We start from the raw sequence: 21,174 nt of genomic DNA on the forward strand, positions 1-21,174 counted from the left end.
TTTGATATTTTTTTATTTTTTTATTGTTATTATTGAATTATTATTTATTGTTAGATTTTTTTACAGTCACAGGTTAATAATTATTAATAAATCAATAAATTTAAATTAATAAAAAAGTTAAAAAAAAAGCAAATGAAGTCGAATTCGAACCGATGTGCATTCCCCTTATAAGATCAAAATATTTCGTAATTAAAATTTTATTTGGCTGTAACTCTGGAACCAGTGAAAAAAGTACCACTTATATCGTTGAAAATCTCTCGGTGAGAGCTTATTACTGCAGTTAAAAAGTCCAAAATCCAAATTTTTTGGATCTTGAATTTTTTTGGACACTTTTGGTCCAGTCGATTGCAATCAAAAGTGGAGGTGCATAAAATTACATGTTACAACAGTCCTAAGTCCAAAATTTCAACATCCTACAGCCAATCGTTTATGAGTTATGCAAGACATACGTCAGCCGAAACTATTCAAAATGAATTCAGGCATGGTAAAAATGGATATTTCCGTTGAAATCGGAAAACCGAAATTTTTCACGATCGCAATACTTCTTTTACTTTGTACAAGGAAGTAAAAAGTAATACTCGCAAATGTATCAGAAAAATTTTATAATAAAAATATTTGAATCTGGTCTGGAAAATTACTGTATATATACTTCATGAAAATTTGACTGTCCATTTCCGAAGTACAAACTCGATTAAAAATATAATTGAATCGGATTATTGTGTAGCTTCATCTTTTATATACTAGTATCTTAGATAAATCCTATACTCGTGTATCGGTGTTTGCAACATCCTTCAAATACATGGACGTGTATTTTTAGTTAGAAGCCAATAATATAATGATGGTTAGAGATATTTATCGCGGAACTTAAAATTGTCATTTTTTCGTTTTCGAAGGCAAATGCTAACCTCGAAATTTCACAAATTATTTTACCTATGATGCAAATTATAAGAGCTGGTAAAGTTAATTTAATTAACTGTAACTATAAACTACAGTATTATAAAATGAAAATATTAACATACATAAATTCTATTTCAAATCTTACATAATAAAGTTAAATATCAAGTTTTATGTATATATAAAACTTTATAATTGAACATAAATCATTTGCTTAGCAAATGATTTGCTAAGCAAATGATTTATGTTCAATTTATGTTTATAATTGGAGTGATGCAATATCATATAAACACGAAGCGAAAGAAAATATTTGATATTGCGTTATATTATTCAGTTTCGAACTTTTAAATTAGAATTCATTTTATGTAAATTTTATAGATACACGTATGTGTGTACGCGTACGTATACGTGTTTATGTATGCATGCAAATATGAATGAATTATAAATTCATACTTTAGCAATTATTTATACGATTTTAACTTTTTTATGAGTGTATATTCTATTTCCACTATACCTCGGATGGGGGAGAAAAAAATATTTGTTGTATGTTTGAAGAAATTAAATTTTATTTTTTGTAATAAATTTTTCAATTGAATGTGACAGTAGAAAATTTATAGTAAAAAATAAATAAAACTTTACTAAATTGTACTTCATACAATGTTTTAGGAGAAACTGTCACAAATGAAACGTTATATGTGTGTATAATCTCAGTAATTAATTTAGGTAAAAAAAATTACAAAGAAATAAAAAAAAAAAAAACTGACTTCATAAAATTCATAAAAAATGAGAAAAGTCATTCATTTTTCAGTTGTATTTAAAGAATAGTAAAACATTTTTTCGGTTCTATTTAAAGAGACTACATTTATTTAGTCTTTATGAAATTACGGGCTAAAGTATATCGAATACATTTTGTTAGTTTTTTATTGGGCAATTTTCTTATTAAAAAATCTAAATTTAAAAATATTACCTATAAACAGAATTAATTTTTACTTTTTTATAAATATTTTTTGAAGTTTGTGTTATTTTTATATAATTAATTTTATTTTAATTAAAATAAGAATAATGATACAAAACCGTTGTTCGTTTGATAAAAAAAGGTTTCCAAAAAGAAATTCAAAGGAAAAACGCTGCAATAATAAGAAAAGAAATGCATAAAGATGAAGTAACGAGATTGCAATCGAGAAGAGCTCAATAAAATTTAAAATTTACGTTTTTTATCCCAAAAAATTTTTCCACCTTTTTTTTTTAATTTTCGAGTGAAAATGTCTTAAATGTCAAAAAAAAATCATGTTACATAAAATAACTCTATTATAATTCACATACAAAACACTGATGACAGGAAATATAAAAATAAAATAATCTATATAGACAAGCAATTTTTTTTTAATTCCTCATAAAATAAGAAAAAGATATTTATCCACAAAATAAAAAAATATTCAGTCAAATCAGAGGTAAGTAACGCTATATTTTTTCTTCTTCTCCCTCCGGGCCGGATCCTGCAGTTAAGTATTACACAGCCCATGGGAGTGTTCTTTACTCTAACGAGCCTCCACGTCTCGGCCCGCCGGTCGGATCTCACTTTGCGCCCGCCTCAAACCCCCAGAGTAGGATTTACCAGGCTCGGCTATGCCGTCCTTGGGTCCCAATTCCGGGAGCCGGGACTTCGTCTTTATGCCTATGCCTCTAACGGGGACAACCCCTCCGGGACTCGGTCTTTTTCGCTCGGGGATGCGCGAAAGTCCCCGTGTCTCATCGCTACCGCCCACTCGTGCAAGCACGTGCGAATGGCAGCTCCGAAGAGGGCTTCCTTCATCCTCGATCCCCCTGATCCTTCTCCTGAAAAACCCTCGCCACGAACCCTGCAATTTTATCAAAAGTTTCTTCTTTCTCCACGCTGAGCGGTCCGGTAATCGCCGAGCAAACTGCCGGTATTCATCCCACTGCAGGCACTATAACACCACGTGTTCTGGGGTATCAGGGTTGCCGCAGTAAGGGCAGTAGGGGTCATCCGCTCTCCTCCTACCACACAGGTAGACGCGGAAGTCCTCATGGCCGATCAGGAATTGCGTGAGTAGTTCAACTCGCCAAACCTCTAACCGGCCCACGACTTTATATCCGCGATAAGGCGGTGCGTCCACTTGCCCTTGATGATAACACTTACACATATATACAAATACGAGTATGTACAGGTCGAATTGAGATCCCTATTTTTTATGAAATCGGTTAAAATTCAACTTCATATGTATTAGTGGATCTCAAAAAAATACGATATTTTTTTAAAGTTCAGTATGACATCAGTTTACTATAATTTATTTTAAAAGTACAATGTAATATACACGAAATTCAATAGTAAAATTTACACAAAATTTGTAGAAAATGTGGTTTTTTCAGGGGGGGGGGTAGCTTGACAGTTTCCCGGGGCGAAGGAACCTTTTTTTTTAGTTTAAATCCTGAAACTGAACTTTAGTAACTGAAGGGATAAAATTTAAATGCCTTAAAATTGCTTGTTTGGAAAAATTTCTTTGCGGTGTACATATGCATCAGTCTCTTCATAAAAGATAACTCAAGAAAATGAACATTAATAAATATTGATGGGTTATATATACGATTAAGTATCATTTATTTTGAATATGCTAATGTCTCTTTCTTTATTGTTTTTACCTCTACACTTTTTTCTAAAAATAAAATGACTAAATTTGGATATATCCCTACAGGTAACAGCGTTTTATATTTAGATGGTTGATATCAATACAAAAAAAAATTAATTCAATTATTCTTTAAAACCATTAATAAACAATGCTATTAATATACAATGCTTTCTCTGCTTTAATAACAATGCTTTCTCTGATAAATAAATTTCTCAGATTTTTTTTATTTTTACTTCCTTGTACGAAGTAAAGGAAATATTGTGATCGCGAAAAAGTTTGGTATTTAGATCTCAACGGAAATATCCATTTTTTGACCTTCCCTGAATCCATCTTGACTAGTTTCGGCGTGACATCTGTACGTACGTATGTGTGTATATACGTATGTATCCCGCATAACTAAAAAATGATTAGCCGTAGGATGATGAAATTTTGGATTTAGGACTGCTGTAACATCTAATTGTGCACCTCCCCTTTTTATTGCACTCGACTAAACCTTTTTCTAAACTACAGTAATAAACCCGCATTGAGAGCTTTTCAATGATATATCATAAGTGGTACTTATTTTTATTGGTTCCAGAATAACAGCCATACAATATTTTAATTAATGAAAATTTGGATCTTACAAGGGAAGGCACATCGGTTGGAATCCAACTTCATTTCCTTTTTTTAATTCTTTTTTTTGTAATTTAAATATATTGATTTATTAATAATTATGATTGAAAAAAAAGAAAAAATCAGAAGTTAGTGAAATAGAATTTTATGTACTCTTCATTTTGATTCAAAAATTTTTACAGAGGTTAATAATTATTAATAATAAATCGATATATTTAAATTAAAAAAAAGAGTTAAAAAAAAGATATGTATATGAAGTCGGATTCGAACCGATATGTGCATGATTACGGATCCGACACATTCTCACTTACACCAGATAACTACTTGAGCGATGTGAAACAGTTAATATATAAACTAATATAAAATGCTGATCCGGTCACCACAAAAAAATGTGATGCGTGTATCCACCAATACAATTCTGTAATTGCCAAATTTATTAAAGAATTGGAGGATCGTATCTCACTTTTAAAAGAGAAAAGTTTAAACGAAGTGCAGAAAAAATGTGAATATGTAATTTAATAGGAGTACAACGGATTCATGTGGTGTCCACATCAGATTTTTTTTTTTTTGCAGAAGAACGACAGTTTTTCATACCTTTGGTATGAAATACCAATGTATTTAAATTTGACTTTAGAAATTTAAATTCCTAAAATAGAAATAAACGGCGATTCTATTACTTTTATCTTTTTTCTTACAAAATTAAGTAAGCTTCTTAAAAAATAAATAAATTTTAAATAATAATTAGTGAAAATAGTTAAAATTAATTAGATAAATATGTGTATTAAATACAAACTGGAATTAAGAAATAAAATTTCTTGAATATTAAAATTGTTTACTTTCTACAAAACACACTCTGATAACATACTGTCACCCCTGTTCGACAGGTACGGCCGTACCCAAAATAAGTTTTTTAAGATTTTGGTTAATATTTCTAAACAAGCTTAACCAATAAGCACAAAATAAACCCAAAGTATTTTTGTTCATGAGATCTTAATTCTTGTGATTGAGGAAAATTTTTCATCGTGTTCCCCTGGTAAATGGCTTTAGGACCGTATACTTTTGATAATATTAATCAAATCTGTTAAAACTTTCGTGAATTGTTAAAAGTGTATTATATTTTTTACTATAATTTTTTTGTTTAGGGAAAATTTAGATACCTTTTTAAAACTTCATCCTCTAAGTTAGGTGATATCTTGTATAATCTTTGTATTTACAACATTTAAATTTATTGAATCAAGCTTCTGCTCGTTTTTCCCATACAATTAGTGAAAATCAGTTTAATTAAATTCAATTATAAAAATATGCTTCATAATAATGATGACTGCTCTTAATGAAAGTGATAAGACGCTAGCCGCTGTTGATAGAATCATGAGAATAAATGCATAAACAGAGCATTCTTTCGTTGTCCGTGAAACGTGTACATTTAGCTAACGCAGTATCATGTATATATATATATATATATATATATATATATATATATCAGAACAAAAAGCTGTTCGTCTATTCTTTCCTTTTACTCACGTTCTATTACCTTCAAGTCTATCTGTTTAACTACATTGTACATCTGGCAACTTTGCATGCCTGCCTCCTTAAACGTCGATCTCGTTTCGAAAATATATGAAGTATAATGTACTTTAAAAGTACTACATGTTTATGAAACCATTATGTTTAATATAAAAGATGGCTTTATAATTTTTTATTAGTAATTAACAAAAACCCAAACTTGGATACTTTCAGTACAGAAGTTGATGTTTTAAAATTTATTTCTACACATATATTGAAAAACATCTGTTTGTTCTTTTAATAATATGATTTAAAAAAAGAATTATATTTTTTGAAAATTCTTGTAATTAATCACTTTTCAAGTAGTCGCGGAACTCTAGTACAGATATATTCTATTTGATGTCCTTATTTCAAGCTATCATGTGTGATACCTCATTGGATGAGTTTTAAATAATTCTGTTTTATCTTTCTGAAAATAACGACGACTCAAAATTTATTCCTTCGATTTCTCCAGTCTCATCTTGTTTAGTCACATTAAATTTTACTGAGATATATCTAAATAGTCCCCCGTTCGGATCTCCGGGTGGGGACTACTAAGGAAGGGGTCACCAGAAAAGTAAAAAATAACATTCTACGAGTCGGAGCGTGGAATGTTAGAAGCTTAAAAAAGGTTGGTAGGCTAGAGAATTTAAAAAGGGAAATGGATAGGGTAAACGTGGATATAGTAGGAATTAGTGAGGTTCGGTGGGAAGAGGAAGGCGACTTTTGGTCGGGTGACTTTAGAGTAATTAACTCAGCGTCAAATAATGGGCAGGCAGGAGTAGGTTTCGTGATGAACAAGAAAATAGGGAGGAGAGTGGAGTATTTCAAGACGCATAGCGATAGAGTCATTGTAATAAGGATAAATTCAAAACCTAAACCGACAACGATTGTTAACGTCTATATGCCTACAAGCGCCCATGATGATGATGAGGTAGAATGTGTATACGAAGAGATTGATGAAGCAATTAAACACGTAAAAGGAGATGAAAATTTAATAATAGTTGGAGATTGGAATGCAAGCATTGGAAAAGGCAAGGAAGGAAATATAGTGGGTGAATACGGGCTGGGCCAAAGGAATGAAAGAGGGGACCGACTTACAGAGTTTTGCACGAAGTATAATTTAGTAATTGCCAACACCCAATTTAAAAATCATAATAGAAGAATATACACTTGGAAAAAGCCAGGCGATACTGCAAGGTATCAGATAGATTATATCATGGTTAAGCAAAGATTTAGAAATCAACTCGTGGACTGCAAAACTTACCCTGGAGCAGACATTGATAGCGACCATAATTTGGTGATAATGAAATGTAGATTGGGCTTTAAAAACCTGAAGAAAAGGTGTCAGATGAATCGGTGGAATTTAGAGAAGCTTGAGGAAGAGGAGGTAAAGAAGATTTTTGAGGAGGACATCGCAAGAGGTCTGAGTAAAAAAGATAAGATAGAAAATGTAGAAGAAGAATGGGAGAATGTTAAAAAGGAAATTCTTAAATCAGCAGAAGCAAACTTAGGCGGAATAAAGAGAACTGGTAGAAAACCTTGGGTATCAGACGATATATTGCAGCTGATGGATGAACGTAGAAAATATAAGAATGCTAATGATGAAGAAAGTAAAAGGAACTATCGGCAATTAAGAAATGCTATAAACAGGAAGTGCAAACTGGCGAAAGAAGAGTGGATTAAAGAAAAGTGTTCAGAAGTAAAAAGAGAAATGAATATTGGTAAAATAGACGGAGCATACAGGAAAGTTAAGGAAAATTTTGGGGTACATAAATTAAAATCTAATAATGTGTTAAACAAAGATGGTACACCTATATATAATACGAAAGGTAAAGTCGATAGATGGGTGGAATATATTGAAGAGTTATACGGAGGAAATGAATTAGAAAATGGTTTTATAGAGGAAGAAGAGGAAGTTGAGGAGGATGAAATGGGAGAAACAATACTGAGATCTGAATTTAAGAGAGCATTAAAAGATTTAAATGGCAGAAAGGCTCCTGGAATAGACGGAATACCTGTAGAATTACTGCGCAGTGCAGGGGAGGAGGCGATTGATAGATTATACAAACTGGTGTGTAATATTTATGAAAAAGAGGAATTTCCGTCAGACTTCAAAAAAAGTGTTATAGTAATGATACCAAAGAAATCAGGGGCAGATAAATGTGAAGAATATAGAACAATTAGTTTAACTAGTCATGCATCAAAAATCTTAACTAGAATTCTATACAGAAGAATTGAGAGGAGAGTGGAGGAAGTGTTAGGAGAAGACCAATTTGGTTTCAGGAAAAGTATAGGGACAAGGGAAGCAATTTTAGGCCTCAGATTAATAGTAGAAGGAATATTAAAGAAAATACAAACCAACATACTTGGCGTTTATAGACCTAGAAAAGGCATTCGATAACGTAGATTGGAATAAAATGTTCAGCATTTTAAAAAAATTAGGGTTCAAATACAGAGATAGAAGAACAATTGCTAACATGTACAGGAACCAAACAGCAACAGTAGCAATTGAAGAACATAAGAAAGAAGCCATAATAAGAAAGGGAGTCCGACAAGGATGTTCCCTATCTCCGTTACTTTTTAATCTTTACATGGAACTAGCAGTTAATGATGTTAAAGAACAATTTAGATTCGGAGTAACAGTACAAGGTGAAAAGATAAAGATGCTACGATTTGCTGATGATATAGTAATTCTAGCCGAGAGTAAAAAGGATTTAGAAGAAACAATGAACGGCATAGATGAAGTCCTACGCAAGAACTATCGCATGAAAATAAACAAGAACAAAACAAAAGTAATGAAATGTAGTAGAAATAACAAAGATGGACCGCTGAATGTGAAAATAGGAGGAGAAAAGATTATGGAGGTAGAAGAATTTTGTTATTTGGGAAGTAGAATTACTAAAGATGGACGAAGCAGGAGCGATATAAAATGCCGAATAGCACAAGCTAAACGAGCCTTCAGTAAGAAATATAAGTTGTTTACATCAAAAATTAATTTAAATGTCAGGAAAAGATTTTTGAAAGTGTATGTTTGGAGTGTCGCTTTACATGGAAGTGAAACTTGGACAATCGGAGTATCTGAGAAGAAAAGGTTAGAAGCTTTTGAAATGTGGTGTTATAGGAGAATGTTAAAAATCAGATGGGTGGGTAAAGTGACAAATGAGGAGGTATTGCGGCAAATAGATGAAGAAAGAAGCATTTGGAAAAATATAGTTAAAAGAAGAGACAGACTTATAGGCCACAAACTAAGGCATCCTGGAATAGTCGCTTTAATTTTGGAAGGACAGGTAGAAGGGAAAAATTGTGTAGGCAGGCCACGTTTGGAATATGGAAAACAAATTGTTAGGGATGTAGGATGTAGAGGGTATACTGAAATGAAACGACTAGCACTAGATAGGGAATCTTGGGAGCTGCATCAAACCAGTCAAATGACTGAAGACAAAAAAAAAAAAAAAATATCTAAATATTTCATAAATAGCTGGTACGGAATTTGTATAGTTAAAGGAGCATCAAGCAAAATTTTAGCATACCACTTACATCTTCAAATACATACTCTTCAAATAGAGCAGGATGAGAAATATTGGTTACTAATTTTAGATTTTATTTTATCTCGGCCACGATCACCCAAATCAAACTAAATTAATAATTTGACGCATTTAGTTGTACTGATTTTTAAATGATAACTACAGATCAACATTCATGTATTTATATTACACATATAAGTGATTTCGATGACTGGTATAAAAACGACCATCAGTTTTAACAAGCAACGATATTTTTAGAATTTATATAACCCCGAGAATCAATATTATACTAGTAGAAACATCTTTATTACACGTTCCATCCAATATTTTGTTTATTGGTTTTGTTTTTTTATAGAATTTATGAATCAAATAATACACAATGGAAAGGTAAAAAAAGATAAATAAATATCACTTCTGTACACACAACCAACGGCGCTTTTATGTTATTGCCTCATTTATTCTAAAAAGCTTCATAATATTGTACGTTTACTGTATTGTATGAGGGAATTTTATAATTCCTTTGGGAATTTTAGTTTCATACTTGTTTGGACATTTTCTAACAACCGAGACCGATTTAAAACAGAATAAAATTTTACGATCAACACATACTTCATACTAAAGTCAATTAATTCAGATTTGATTCACTTCAAAAGTACACAGATAAAGATGACATGATGTTTCTTTTTTATATAAATATGAATTTAAACAATTATTCATATGAAAAATATAGTACTAAAATTTATTCTCGAAAATGAAATATTTTATACATTTATATATATTTTTCAAAACAAACTGGATGTTAAATTTGTGTGTGTGTGTGTGTGTATGTATGTATATATATACATAAAATAATTATAATTATGCAATAATATGTATTCATTAAATACACTTTTCTGTTCGCCAATGTATGAACCGAAAATGCTGTTAATTACCATGTAAAGAGTAATATTAAAGTATTGAAACGGTTTCATATTTCAAAAGTGAGGGATACCAGGAGATAGAAACAAGTGCGGATCTACTCAATTATCCTTATTTAAGGCCTTTTATTTTGGATAGAAATCTTACAAGAGATGATTATTGTAACTTGGTAGCCAATAGAATTTTATTAAATATCCAGGAACATTTTAGACAATGGTTTCAATAAGAAGGGGCGCCACCTTACTATCATGTAAGGGCATGGGAAATTTTAAATGAAATTTTTCGAGATCATTGGATAGACCATAGAGGAGCCATAGTTAGGCCTACCAGGTTTCCGGATCTGTCTCATCTAGATTATTTTTGGGGTTAAACAAAACATAATATATACAAACAAAACCTGTAAACATTGACGACTCGTAAAGGAGCATAATTGACGAATCTACACGTATATTACCAAACAGAAAAAAATTAATAATGAAAAATTTTTTCATTACTAACTTTTTTCTTATTTCACGTTAACCCTAAAGATTCTTTAATAAGATATATGACAAATTAATTTTGTATGTTTCGTTAAAATAGATTCATATTTTTTCCCGAAACCTACATAAGATTATGAGTAGTTATCTAGGAATGAACCCCACTTCCTTCGGGATGCTGACCTTAAATGAGTCAGATATCATTACTGATGTATACCAAATATTTGACTAAGTGAAACAAAAAACGGAAACTACCTCACTCCTTATTTTCATTAGTAAGCCAAGCATAAAATGACTGTTATTCTTACGAAAGGTTATATCATTTTCGGATATTATACGTGTGTTATTGTCTAATTTACAATCGTCTGTTAATAACATCTATATTTTAAAATATACAATTTTAGAATAAAAAAAGTTTAGGTAAAACTGATTCAGTTATGATAACAACCACATAAAAATTGAATTGAATTACATATTAAAATTGTCAAGTTATTAAAAAATTAAATACGTATAATATATGCGGGTAACAATAGATGACAGTTAAAGAGAAAATGCAATGCTATAACTGCTTTTGATATAAAAATATTAAACATTTTAACAGATGAATAATTAAAAAAGTAGCTTTTGTTGAGTTAATCTTTTGTTATAAATTGTATAGTTACATTAGCTACGTGTTTATGTTTCTGATCTTTAAACTAACATTACTGTAGAAGTTTTTCATCATCGAGTCTTCTTATATTTTATTTTATGTACTGCATATTTTACTTAAACACTATTTAAAACTGTTACGTTACAGCTATATGAATAGGTTATTAAAATCAAAGTTGATTGTATATTTTATTTCTGTTTTAATCTTATTACGGACTAAACAAAACCTTTAATTCAGAATGATTTAAAACTTTTCAAACAAACAAATATTAAAATTATAATTGGAGATTGGAACTTTTTTAATTGTTACCAATTTATTATTAACCCTTTTTCTCTTAGTTGAGAATTTCTTCATTTTCGTGAAATGTTATTATTATTATTATTATTACGTAATTTTATACTCATATTATTCTTCGTTATTTTGTTTTATTTTAAGAATGAAAAATCAAAATCATACGTAATAATTACTTTTAATTGATTCTCAAAATCGATGCATCATTTGTAATTTTAAATCTAGGTTTTTACTGTTATATTGGCAATATAAATTAATTAATGTATATACAAACGTAATAGTAACACTAATTAATTACACATTTATTTCATACACAAGTACACTATGAAATTATTTTTTTTTAAAAGTTAAGGAATTGTTTTTAAAAATATGATCAAACTAGACAATAAAGATCATAATTCAATAAGTCTTAAAAACCCGATAAATTTAATCTATTATACAGTTTGATTCAGGATCTCAATGATTCAGGAAGTATGTAACAAAATTTTAGGTTATGTTCTACTAAAGAAAATTACGATGAAAATTCATATAAACATACGTTCGGAAACGCTTCGTCGTCAGAGAATTTCGCCTAGTAAAAGGTTTCACTCTGATTTCAGCGCCTTATATGTAATCTCTCCTCAAAAGATGAAAAAATACGTCCTGGAATCCTCTCTATGTTTTACTATTTTTTCTGAAATCTGGGGTAAAAGACAAAGAGAGGGATCGAAAACACATTTTACATTGTGTAAAATAAATTTCTTATCTGGGTAATAAAAACATAAAGTTTTAAAACAAAACTTGAAGAGAATTTGATTCTGAGTAAAATGGCATTAATAAAGTTCACAGAAATTTAAATACAAACGTACGAATTTTGAAGTTTATTAAAGACAAAACGTATCTATACCACTGAAAATACAGTTCCGAGACCAATTTTTGTCGATTTTATTGATCAAATTTTATATAAAAACCATTTAATTTTACCAAAGGAAGAGAAATTAGGACGAAATTTTTCGCCAGCGATACTCGCTAATAAAGCGTTTTCGTTATATGAACTTTCTTCATTATTTTTCAGCAGTAGAATATGTTCTGAAAGTCTGTTACATTCTTCGTGAATTACCATATATATAGCGGGGCAAGTTAACATGAGGTGCGATAAAATAACAAATACGAGTGTTAATAATTCTGAAACGTAACCAGCAACACAATTCAGTACTACTCGGGAAAGTAAGGAGTCACATGTTTTCCTCATTGCCTACTTTATTAAGTCAAATGTACTTCTGCTCATCACTATGCAAAACCCAACAAAATTTAAAAAGTCTTTAGTTATACGTGTGAAATCTTCACATTGGTGAGGCCATCTGCACAGTAAACATCATTACTCTCAGCAAAAATAGATCTTAGCAGTATTTCTTTTAATTCAAGGAATCAAAGTAATTACAAGTCTAGGGTAGTATGTACAACAAACAAATTAATTAGGTAGTTTTTTGATAAAAAAAGACCCAAAAAATAATTATTAAAAGTAATTAAAATCACTGCCTCTGCAATAGGAGTTACTTAAGTAACATAAATTACAGAGTAGAAGATGAACCAAAATACTCTTTGATACTCTTAAACTATACTCTTAAAATATTCTTTCTAATTTTAAGTATTTATCAATACACTGGCTTACAAATTCATGGAAGAATAAAGCTATCAAACTTTTATGATAACTTTATGTCGTAGAAAAAGAACTTTTACCTGGCCATGATATTTTAATTAAAAATAAACTTTTAGTTTATTTTAAAGTTTATTTTTAATTAAATAATCTTTAACCTCACAACTTTTTTATGAGTAAAATTATCTAACTGGATTTAAAAAAAATAATCAAATTTTTACTGTACAATATAAAAAATATTATATTCTTTAAAGATGGCTTAAAAATATGTTTAAGAATGCTTTTACGAATAAAAGATAAAATTAAGATAATATTTCATATTTTGAATAAGAAAAAATAATCAAAATAACATTCAAAAAATTAATTGAAAAACTAAGTATTTAATATTCTTTAAAATTTTGTTAATTTAAAGCGTCGTTTATATTTTAATGAATGAAAAATATAATCAATAACCAAACTTATTATTTTATGTTCAGTTTTTCTTTAGACTTTTTATCTTGTCATATTTAATTGAGGATGAAGTAAAAAAAAGTTGTAAATCCGAAATAATACTAAAAATAATTTATTATTAATTTATTATCAGTTGTGAAGCTATGATTATTACAACTAAGCACTCAGTAAAATGAAAAATGATTACTTTTTCGGTAGATTTTTTTACCAGCTTCAATATCCTACACTTTAAAAAGAAAACTTTACAATTCTTTTAAAATTAATTTAAAAGAACACAGTTTGGGAACTATGTATAAATTAAAAATGATGTAAAAAAAAATTATCTAATTTCTTTATTAAAATATTATAAATTTAAGATAACCACCACAAAAGAACAAAAAAAAACAAAAAAAAAAAATAATAATTTTATTGTATAATTGTTTAGTGAATTTCCTAATAAAAAAACCGGAAAGACATAAAAAAAAGAAAAAAAGAATAATACTCCCGAGAAATACAATATGAAAAGATATCCCTCAAAAAACAATTGTTTATCCCCAAAAAATTGATTTGCAAAGAAACTGAATACTATTTTCTATTCTGAAACTTGTTTGCAACACAATTCTTTGCTTCAAATGCAGAGATAAAATATTTAATAAATTAAGTTGTGCAAAACCTTGAAAAATATTACGAAAATTCATTCCTCACACGGGGCTGTTTCAGTTACAAAATAATAAATAGCAAAATAATATTACACCCTAAATAAACGTTGCTATTAAAAATTGAGTGCTTTGTTTTTTCGTGCTTTTTATAAACCAGTTGTTTTTTTATATTTTGAAACAGCCTCGTGGCGAGTGAATGTTTGTAATATTTTTCAAGTTTTTGCACGACTTAATTTATTAAGAATCTTTTTGTGTTTGAAGCAGGAAATTGTGTTTAAAAAAAAATTAAGAATAGTAAATAATAATCACTCTTTGTAAATCAATATTTTTCGGATTGGGGTAAACAATTGTTTTTCAGGTATATCTTCACACTAAGTGTTTTTCGGCGGTTTGCATTATTAACAATTTTTTAAAAATCATTCTGGTTTTGTGATATTCACTAACAAAATGAAATTATTTTTATGTGGTTGTAAATCAGTTATTTTTGTAACGTCGTGTTGAATGTATGTTGATTATTTTTTTCTCTAAGAAATTAGTAGGCATCTCTTGAATTTCTTGACCATCTTTCTTTATGAATTTTTAAATCGTCTACCCGAATTCAATTTCGTATTCAATTATTATAATATTTACATATAAAATTTATTAAAATATTTTTACTTCCATGTACGAAGTAAAGGAAATATTGTGATCGCGAAACATTTTGGTTTTCAGATTTCAACGGAAATATCCATTTTGGCCATCCCTGAATCCAATTTGACTAGTTTTGACATGACGTCTATATGTACGTTTGTCGCATAACTCAAAAACGATTAGCCGTAGGATGTTGAAATTTTGGATTTAGTATTGTTGTAACATCTAGTTGTGCACCTCACTTTTTTATTGCAATCGAAATTAAAATAAAAATTTTAATTAATGAAATATTTGGATCTTAAAGGGAAGGCACATCGTTTCGAATCAGACTTCATCTCCTTTTGTTTTTTTAACTTTTTTTTTATTTTTTAACTTTTCTTTTTTTAATTTAAATATATTGATTTAATAATTAATTATTAACCCGTGATTGTAAAACTGTAAAAACATTTTTACAATAAATAATTCAATGATAATAAAAAAAAAATGAAAAAATTATTAGTGATATAAAATTTTATGTACTTTTAAAAATGTATAAATTACATTTATAAAATTTTTAATTTATTAATTTAATTCATACGCATTATATTGAAGGTCTTACGTTGAATAGACTGAAGATAAATATTAGAGGATAGACTACCATATCTGGCTTTCGGCAAGATGATATGTGAAAGTACATTCGATTCAGTGAATAAAGAATTTGTAACCATTTTGAACATTGCTTTTCTTAGTAAACCTGCCGTAAGATATTTGTTATTTTTTAAAAATAAATTTCTTCTTATGGTATGAGTTCTGTTGTTACATCACCTACAAAAGTAAAAAGAATCATTTAAAACAAAATTACTATCAACTGAACGACGGAGAGAATGTATGCTTTTCAAACCCTTCATTTATACATTTTTTTTTGTTACCTGTTTAGTAAACGTGATTTTCACAGAATTATTGTGTTTTACCTATTAATTATTTTTTTATAAGAGCAGGCTGTTTAAATTATTTGTATAAGTAATTTTTGTATATACTCTATCTGGGCTTTGTTGATGACCCAATCTCACATACCACATATTTACAAGTATAAAACGTTGCTTTACCAGTTATTTTAAGTATTTGAAATTTTAGACTGATATTATAGCGATTTTTGATTGTATATTAATGTACCGTCAGATGTTGAATCATTTTTTTACTTTTATTTTTAATTAACTTAACTAAGAAATATTATACCGTTTTATGAAATCCATATTATTTATTTATTTTTTTATACTCTTAAATGAAATTAACAAATTTAAATTCCTAAGTAATTTAAGTTGAAAATGGGATATATTTAATTAAATAACATTTATAGTCGTGTGTACTACATTATGAAACTAATAAAGTTTAAAGTAAGTATAAATAATATTCTAAGTTTACAAAGTGAAATAAAAGTAAAACTGCATTAATATATCTATTCAAACTTTATTCGCATTAAAGTTAATTAAAAATTGTTATACATTTTTAAAAAAAGATCTGGGTAATACATTTGACTTTTTATTATTTTAAACTGTTTTATCAAATTTTATTATTTTTTCAAAAAACTACATTGATAAAATTTTTAAATTATTTTTATGTAAAAAACTTTTAACTCCCTTGTACGAAGTAAAGGGGGTTACTTACTTATATTAAGTAAGTATTGTAATCGCGAAAAATTTCGGTTTTCAGATTTCAATGGAAATATCCATTTGGACCATCTCTGAATACAATTTGATTATATTCTGCGTGACGTCTGTACGTAGTACGTACGTATGTGCGTATGTATCTCGCATAAGTCAAAAACGATTAACCGTAGGATGTTGAAATTTTGGATTTAGGATTGTTGTGCATCTTCCCTTTTGACTGTAATCTACTGGACCAAAAGTGTCCAAAAAAGCCCAAAATCCAAAAATAAAAATGGATTATGGACTTTTTCTTAACTGCAGTAATAAGCCCTCATTGAGATCTTTTCAACAATATATCATAAGTAGTACTTATTTTCATTGTTTCCAGAGTTATAACCAAATAAAAGTTTTAATTAATGAAATATTTGGATCTTATAAGGGAACGGCATATCGGTTCAAATCCAAATCATAAGTGGTACTTATTTTCATTAAATCAGAGTTATAGCCAAATAAAAGTTTTAATTAATAAAATATTTGGATCTTACAAGCGTAAGAACGTCGGTTCAAATCCGACTTCATCTTATTTTTTTTAACTTTTTTTTAAATTTAATTATATTGATTTATTAATAATTATGAACCTCTGATTGCAAAAAACGTTTTACGATAAATAATTATTCAATAATAACAATAAAAAAAAAAAAAAAAATATGAAGAAATATTCGAAGTTGTCTTCGGAAAAAAAAGTCTGTTAATGACGAGGCGGCTCTTAGTTGAACTTACAAAGTGAAATGCACGCTGCAGTGAAACAATGGATTCATTCTTTGCATACTGCAGCACGCAAAATGACTTTCCCTATGGCGTCGCCATTTTCTCATAAACAAATCAGAGCGCCGCTGTAGGTGTTGAACGGAACTAATACTTAAAACTTTGAACTTTCCTCTATTTAGTGAAGTATCATATGTGTTCTATTGTCGTTCATTAGAAATAAATATTTAAAATCTGCTCCTAATTTTTGAATAACCCTATATTACAGAAAATATAGAATGAAAACTGATAAAATAAGAAAAATTACCAATCCTGAATTTGATTGGCAACCGGTTAAGTTTAAAAATGTACTGAAGTTGTCGTTTCTTTAGTAGACAATCAAATTATAATATTCACACATTTAAGAAGATTAAAACCTTTAGTTTAATCCCTTTTGGTTTGGATTCACTATTAGTTTACTAATTATAAATTACAAATAAAAAATATCCTTAAGGAAGTTTAACTTTTTTTTTTCTTGGAACGATAGAAACGAAAGTACTAAGCACCTTTTACTTTTACTAAAATCAAATTTTTGATTTTTAAATAACTATAGGATTTTCTTCTTAGCCCTTTTTATCGCCAGTATATTAGCAACGTAGCATCTCCATGGTTTTTCTATTCCACGCGATTTTGTGTTACCATTAACTAGTCTCTCCATCCCACTCTCTTCACATCATCCACCCATCTTCTCACCGGTTTCCTTCTTTCCTACCATTATATGGTCACCATTCCAGAATTATCCTTACCCATCACCCATGTTCACCCATATTCTTGCCATATGGCCTACCTATCTCTGTTTGCTTTTAGTTATCATTTCTTCGATATATCCTTTACTATACTCTATGATCTTATCCAAGTAATTTTTTTGTTATCATTTAGCTTCAAAATGTTATTTACATTCAAAATTGACCTTTCCATAGCTCTCTTAGTTTTCTGCATCTTATCTATTATCTCCTTCGTTGAAGGTAAAGTCTCTGAACTATACATATTAACTGGGTAATACACTGTTAAAAAATTCTCGGCCTGTCTTCCTTACTAATTTTGCTAGTTAAGAGTCTTTTCTACATTCCAAATGCTACCCATCCCGGTTTCATTCTTAGCTTCATTTCCTTATTTATTTCTTCCCTTCTAATACACATTCTCTGACGTATGAATATATAATCTTGTACTTTACCGATAACTTTATTACCGGCTATTTTTTCATCAACCTCTTCCTCAGTTACGCTTTGAAAACTATGCTTTTACCCATAGAGAAATTAATAACAAATATGATATTATTATAAAGTAAACATAAAATTTATAACAAAAAATAAATGTTTGTAGAATTATTTTGAGAAAAACAGTCCCTGGCACAAAATCTATCTCCATTCTGTTCTACGTCTAGTTAAATTTCTGAATTTCTAATGGCTCCATTTTCTTTCAGAACGTAGCTAAACATAAACTCAGCTCCCAGGGGTGCTATAGCCTCTAACTACCTTGTCGGGAACAATGTTCCCGCCAGATAAACGGAACTCGGTCTTTTAGGCGCCATGCCTCAAATGAGGTGACCCCAAAGGATCCCCGATCGGGACTCGGTCTTTATGCCTTGCCTCTAATGGGGCAAGGCATAAAGACCTTGGACCTTGCCTTCCCCTCAACGGTACTACAACGGAGTTCTCACCCGATCATCATAAGCGGGGGACTGAGGCCTCCCACTCCCTCCCGGATGGGGATGTCCATCAGAAACACCATGATGTTCCTACGAAGAAGCAGTTACTCCTTCGCACCTTTTCGGCAATATCCTTGGTGAGTTAATTGATCTTAATTTTTTATCTTTTGCTGCTTCCAAACATACAGAACATTATTTCAAGCGCTTCCAAAGTTTTATTGTTCTTCTTCTTTAGTACCCCTGTATTACATCCTTATATAAGTAACTGAAAACGTAGCAACACGTCTATAATATATTTTTCATTCATAGTTCTATCTAATTGCATAATATCTGTGATCGTTTTGTTATTGAATGGTTCCATATGAATCATTAATCGGGCTTTTTATTTAATAATTAAAATCTCTTTTAACATGATTCCTTGGTAGCTTACTGTTTTATCTGCTTTATTATTTCTTTTTTTATCGAAGAGAATGTAATATAAAAAGAAGAATATATTACATTAACTAATACATTTTTAACAGATAAAGTCGTTTAATATTAATAGATAAATGAACTTAAGTAGTACGTACAGTAATATAATAAATAATTATTTATTTACGAACCATTGTAAAGGATTTGGTGTTTATAGTAGTTAGTAGAAAGGGGGAGAATTATAATTAAAGGATATCTTGTTACACGTATTCTACGGTATATTGCTACATTTGCTGTACTATATTATGCAACATTTACGACCTGTTGTGGCTGTTACACGCACCGTTCACGGAGCCATATCTAATGCAATGGAAATCGGGTACAGGTAGATAGTTTCAAAGGGCTTAACGGAAATCGGATACTGACTTACAATCAATTATTCTGTTTAGGTCTCGTGACGACATCTGAGGGATTTTCATCGCTACTAAGCTGTGCCCTCACTTACTTCAAGTCTGAGGTAGTGCATACTTACTCTATCAATTCAGTATGTCTGTGTGTGTATGTATGTTTCTCAATATGTCATAGCTTTATGTATATTATTTGCCAATATGTTGAAGAGAATATTACACAGATACCACTTCGTAAAATATACTACGTATAATATTGGTATATTAAATAAAAATGTAGTTAAATTAATCTTTTCGTTTAATAATGCCCAACAATAATATAATTCGACAAATTACAGCGGTAAGATAAATATAAGATAATAAGATTATCGTACATCATAAATATTTTATTTACTTTTTAATTTCTAATCTTTGTGTTTGTATTTAGTTTAATTATTACTTTTTATTTTTTAATAACAACTGACGAATTTAAAAATCAGAAGTTTATAGATTTTTAGTTCTAGTTGTATAGATTTTATAAATAGTTCTTCGAGCATTATCTTTTTTACTATGTATCAATAACACATTATTGTATGGGATGATCCGATTCTAACTCATCATTTTCAAATGAAATATTTATTAAAAAATAGCTACCTATAATCTACATTAACAAAAAGAAAAACATCTATTCGAAAACAAAAATTAAAATGTTCAAATAATTGACTGATTTGATATGATCCAATATATATTTCTTAACCGATGAAAATAGCTAGAATATCTATATATCATTAGTGGAAAAGTATGGTGAAATGGTGTATAGGTTTTTTTCTTCAAATTGTTACGTTTTAGGGTCCAATTATTTCATCTAGACCAAAAAAATACATATACTCCTATATCCATACGTTTGTGAGTCGCACATAGTTTATAAATAAATTATTGCTTTTGGCTTTATATCTCTAGTATGGTGATTTAGAATTGAACGAACCGATTTTTTCCCCAGTTTTGCTCAAATATTTTTTATATAATGGGGCATTGGTTATTAATGTTTTCCAAATTTCATTAAGGGGGGGGATGTGGCGAAAAAACCAATTTCGATTTTCTTCAGAAGAAGTATAGAGAAGTTTAACCAAGTTTGTTCTATAAATATATAACTAATCAGAATAAAATCCCTCCTCTTAAATTTTAAATATATGTTTCTTGTTCTTTTCTTTTACTCTATCTTTTTTCAACTGAAGTATTTTTAAAGTTTATACTTCACATATAAAACTTTCAAGAAATTTCTATAATTTTTTTTTTTTTAAATTGAACTTTCTTCATTATTTTTCAGCAGTAGAATATGTTCTGAAAGTCTGTTACATTCTTCGTGAATTACCATATATATAGCGGGGC

General features: G+C 29.2%; 1 protein-coding gene and 1 long non-coding RNA gene across 3 annotated transcripts in view; one reads left to right on the forward strand and one right to left on the reverse strand.

The window, feature by feature from the left end:
- Nucleotides 1-21,174, forward strand: part of Tk (Tachykinin) — a 619,288-nt gene that overhangs the window by 408,891 nt on the left and 189,223 nt on the right. Inside the window, exon 2 of one of the 2 annotated variants that reach the window (XM_075366190.1) lies at nucleotides 19,849-19,916. The exons of the other annotated variant lie outside the window; for it this stretch is intronic. The gene's annotated coding sequence lies outside the window, so the exon portion shown is untranslated. The remainder of the gene's footprint in view (nucleotides 1-19,848; nucleotides 19,917-21,174) is intronic. 2 annotated transcript variants of the gene reach the window in all.
- Nucleotides 1-21,174, reverse strand: part of LOC142324984 (uncharacterized) — a 703,430-nt gene that overhangs the window by 407,834 nt on the left and 274,422 nt on the right. The window lies entirely within an intron of this gene.

The sequence above is a fragment of the Lycorma delicatula genome, chromosome 5 (genome assembly GCF_047948215.1).
Source record: "Lycorma delicatula isolate Av1 chromosome 5, ASM4794821v1, whole genome shotgun sequence".
NCBI classification, from domain to species: domain Eukaryota; kingdom Metazoa; phylum Arthropoda; class Insecta; order Hemiptera; family Fulgoridae; genus Lycorma; species Lycorma delicatula.